This window comes from Megalopta genalis, unplaced genomic scaffold (assembly GCF_051020955.1).
Source record: "Megalopta genalis isolate 19385.01 unplaced genomic scaffold, iyMegGena1_principal scaffold0667, whole genome shotgun sequence".
Lineage (NCBI taxonomy): Eukaryota > Metazoa > Arthropoda > Insecta > Hymenoptera > Halictidae > Megalopta > Megalopta genalis.
This window is the reverse complement of record NW_027476736.1, coordinates 1-5,000: the sequence shown is the minus strand read 5'-3', so window position 1 is coordinate 5,000 and position 5,000 is coordinate 1. Positions and strand designations below refer to the sequence as shown.

The window sequence follows — 5,000 nt, the reverse complement described above, 5'->3', positions numbered from 1 at the left end:
AAACTGGACAATTATCAACCCGATACTGGATTCGAAAAGTTTCTCTCTCCTTTCGTCGTTATTTACACCGGACGGACTCACGGCCGGCTCTAGCTGGGTGTCATATATATATATACGTCCCACGCTCATGCTGCCACTAGCGCGCAACAGAGTAGGGTGTCAATGACAACGACACAGCATTGAAACGAGCTACACAAGCCGGTCTCTCTTGATACCAATGTAAACGAGCATTAAGTTATCTTCAGACTGCCCGATATTTTCGTCCTTTGGACTTTCCCAACGATTCCTTTTTTTCTTTTTTTTTTACACACCACAGCGAAGACTTGAGGAAGCGTGATTAGCACGCTCGCATCCCTCCCTGTCCTACTACAACTGTGTGTGTGTGTGTAAAGAAAGAAAAAAGAATACATTGGCTTTCTCTCTATCGAGAAGATGGCCTACGCAACGCAGATCAAAGGCCTAATACGTGTAATATAATACGCGTCTGGCCGTGTATAAATCACGCACGAATGATCTGGTCGGGCCCAACTCTTCTCGTACGCTTATTTTTCCGTGTTGGGGCACTATCATAAAATCACACAAACCCCAACACGTGTGTGTCTTGGAAGGAAGATGGCCTACGCAACGCAGATCAAAGGCCTAATACGTGTAGTACACACGTCTGCCGTGTAAATCACGCACGAATGATCTGGTCGGGCCCAACTCTTCTCCACCACACCACATCCCAACTTTGTACATTTTTATATATTTTTGTGCGTTGGGGCACCTTCATAATCACAAACCCCAACAACACATATATCTCTCTCTCTTTGAAAGATTTGTTGTGGCCTACGCAACGCAGATCAAAGGCCTAATACGTGTAGTACACACGTCTGGCCGTGTAAATCACGCACGAATGATCTGGCGGGCTCAACAATATCTTTTTTTTTTATATGAATTCTTATCCACAAACTAATCGAATTCATTTTCTCTCCTCCTCTCCTCTCTCTTTGAGATATATTGGAACATTGTAATGATCCTTCCGCAGGTTCACCTACGGAAACCTTGTTACGACTTTTACTTCCTCTAAATAATCAAGTTTGGTCATCTTCCCGGCATCATCGGCAATGCCGAAACATTGCCGCGCACCAGTCCGAAGACCTCACTAAATCATTCAATCGGTAGTAGCGACGGGCGGTGTGTACAAAGGGCAGGGACGTAATCAACGCGAGCTTATGACTCGCGCTTACTGGGAATTCCTCGTTCATGGGGAATAATTGCAAGCCCCAATCCCTAGCACGAAGGAGGTTCAGCGGGTTACCCGGGCCTTTCGGCCAGGGAACACACGCTGATTCCTTCAGTGTAGCGCGCGTGCGGCCCAGAACATCTAAGGGCATCACAGACCTGTTATTGCTCAATCTCGTGCGGCTAGAAGCCGCCTGTCCCTCTAAGAAGATTTGTTTGTACGTTGGTAGTAAAAACCCCACCGGCAGAAGCCGAGAGCCTTCGAGATACCATAATTACGTCTATTTAGCAGGCTAGAGTCTCGTTCGTTATCGGAATTAACCAGACAAATCGCTCCACCAACTAAGAACGGCCATGCACCACCACCCACCGAATCAAGAAAGAGCTATCAATCTGTCAATCCTTCCGGTGTCCGGGCCTGGTGAGGTTTCCCGTGTTGAGTCAAATTAAGCCGCAGGCTCCACTCCTGGTGGTGCCCTTCCGTCAATTCCTTTAAGTTTCAGCTTTGCAACCATACTTCCCCCGGAACCCAAAAGCTTTGGTTTCCCGGAAGCTGCCCGCCGAGTCATCGTAGGAACTTCGGCGGATCGCTAGCTGGCATCGTTTATGGTTAGAACTAGGGCGGTATCTGATCGCCTTCGAACCTCTAACTTTCGTTCTTGATTAATGAAAACATTTTTGGCAAATGCTTTCGCTTCTGTCCGTCTTGCGACGATCCAAGAATTTCACCTCTAACGTCGCAATACGAATGCCCCCATCTGTCCCTATTAATCATTACCTCGGGGTTCCGAAAACCAACAAAATAGAACCGAGGTCCTATTCCATTATTCCATGCACACAGTATTCAGGCGAAGGTAGCCTGCTTTGAGCACTCTAATTTGTTCAAAGTAAACGTACCGGCCCACCTCGACACTCAGTGAAGAGCACCGCGATGGGATATTAGTTGGACCGCCCCGTGAAGAGCAAAGCCCACCGGTAGGACGTACCACATAATGCCAGTTAAACACCGCGAGCGATGAACCGACACTGTGACACACAGATTCAACTACGAGCTTTTTAACCGCAACAACTTTAATATACGCTATTGGAGCTGGAATTACCGCGGCTGCTGGCACCAGACTTGCCCTCCAATGGATCCTCGTTAAAGGATTTAAAGTGTACTCATTCCGATTACGGGGCCTCGGATGAGTCCCGTATCGTTATTTTTCGTCACTACCTCCCCGTGCCGGGAGTGGGTAATTTGCGCGCCTGCTGCCTTCCTTGGATGTGGTAGCCGTTTCTCAGGCTCCCTCTCCGGAATCGAACCCTGATTCCCCGTTACCCGTTACAACCATGGTAGGCGCAGAACCTACCATCGACAGTTGATAAGGCAGACATTTGAAAGATGCGTCGCCGGTGCTATAAGACCATGCGATCAGCACAAAGTTATTCAGAGTCACCAAAGCAAACGATGGACGAGTGTAAACACCCGCCACCGATTGGTTTTGATCTAATAAAAGCGTTCCTACCATCTCTGGTCGGAACTCTGTTTTGCATGTATTAGCTCTAGAATTACCACAGTTATCCAAGTAAATTTTAGTACGATCTAAGAAACCATAACTGATTTAATGAGCCATTCGCGGTTTCACCTTAATACGGCATGTACTGAGACATGCATGGCTTAATCTTTGAGACAAGCATATGACTACTGGCAGGATCAACCAGGGAACTATACAATATGTATATATAAAATGGACAAAATTTAAATCCTTTTCCATCGTCGCCTGTTTCATATATATATGTCAGGTCGACACACCACTTTTCTCTTTCAAATATGTACAAGTTTTGCCACATTCCGCGCTTGTAACATATCTTCTTTAACGCTCAATTTCTTTCATTTTTCTACCATACAGATATTTTACCGTACGCCCAAAAACGTACGTATTATATTTTTGTTCTATCATAAAATCACATTTTTCTACGTACGCCAGCTTCGTACGTTTCTATCTTTGCCTTCATAAAATCACAAGATAATTTTATCTTCAAGAGTCTCGCTATTAACATCTTGTAAGATAAATGTACGTCCCAGCTAAAACGTACAAATACTTCAAATTAAGTAATAATATATCATCGCTATTGACAAATTTTTAAGATCCAAGACACAGTTCTCTCTATATGTTTTAATATTTTTTATGTACTCAAATATATTCAAAGGAAAAAGTACATGGGTGATGCCATAGTCGTGGAAGCGCGTACGCTCACGCTGATCTTCTGACCGCCGGAAGCACGAAACCTCTGATCTGGGCAAAATCGGCAAGCCGAGGAAGAACGGACAGGACACATGCTGGACTGGCGAGAAAGCGTGTTCTTCCGCTCGCGCTAGGCATTTCGATTTCTGACACCTCTTGATTTAAAAAATCAGTTTTTTGATAGTTTTCTCTCTCCACTGGGCTATTCATTTTAGCCACAGTTTTCAATTGGTACGATTTGCTTCCAAATCTTACAGATGCATTTTAAAAAATTTTTCCATCGCTCGGACAGAAGAGTCGATTGCTCAGTGAGTACGAGTATACATACAAAGTGCATACGGGTAACCAACCCCGTAGGGCTTGCCACATATGGGCCATTCGGTCAAAGACACCGACCCGTGGCCACGCTGTGTGGAGAAAAGTCCGTAACGTAAACGGCACGAAACAGTCAGGACCGAAGCCCGAAGGAGCTCTGAGACAGCTTCTCGACCGAGATCGTAGAATTGGCCCAAAACCCGCTCTGCTCCGTCCGCCTCGCACGGACCGTGTATCTCTTATAGATACCGAACGGCCGGCAAGGACGCCGGCGCCGCCGGCCGAATAGCACGCGCGCTTATGAGTGTAAACCGCCGCGGCAACAGACCGCCCGGCCGTGCTGTTGTAACATAGCGCGTGAACGAACGAAAAAAAATTTATAGTAAACATTAAAATAAATTACATTACCGTAAACTAGACAAAAAATTACACATTTTTTCCCAATATGAAAATTTTCACAAACTTTTCAAAGTCCCATCGCATCGAGTAAACTTTTTTAATAACGCTTCCGCACGATTCTAAATGCTTAATCCATATGTGAAATCGTTCACTGATCACGAATATCGTATTTAAAAAAATTACAAAAATTTATTTTTCAAAATAATCAAAAAAAACCGAAAAATCACAAGAGTAAAGTACCATTATTTTAAACAATATGTCGTTCTAAATGCTTAATCCCTATGTAAAAAAGTTATCTAAGCAAGAATATGTAATTGAAAAAAATTAGAAAAATTTATTTTAGCCGTAAATCGAAAATAATGGGGACACCGGAGCTGTTCGAAGCGCCGAGACGCGCCGCGTACGGCGAATATTTTCTAAGTCCCAACGTACCGATCAAGAGTAAAGTACCATTTTCCTACATTAGATTTCGTTCTAAATGCTTAATCCCTATGTAAAAACGTTAGTTAAGCAAGAATATCGTATTTTTAAAAAAATCTAATGATAGGATTTTCCAGAAAATTGAAAAAACCGAAAAATGTCAAGAGTAAAGTGCCATTTTCTGACATTAGATTTCGTTCTAAATGCTTAATCCCTATGTAGAAACGTTAGTTAAGCAAGAATATCGTATTTTTAAAAAAATCTAATGATAGGATTTTTCAGAAATTGAAAAAACCGTAAAATGTCAAGAGTAAAGTGCCCTTATTTTAAACAATGTATCGTTCTAAATGCTTAATCCCTATGTAAAAAAGTTATTTTAGCAGGAATATGTCATTGAAAAAAATTAGAAAAATT

At 43.3% G+C, this 5,000-nt stretch overlaps 1 non-coding gene across 1 annotated transcript; it reads right to left on the bottom strand.

The window, feature by feature from the left end:
• Positions 1-1,010: 1,010 nt before the first annotated feature.
• On the bottom strand, positions 1,011-2,931 carry LOC143263496 (small subunit ribosomal RNA). The gene has a single exon (XR_013036923.1). It is a non-coding gene; the product is annotated as a small subunit ribosomal RNA (ribosomal RNA).
• Positions 2,932-5,000: the final 2,069 nt, after the last annotated feature.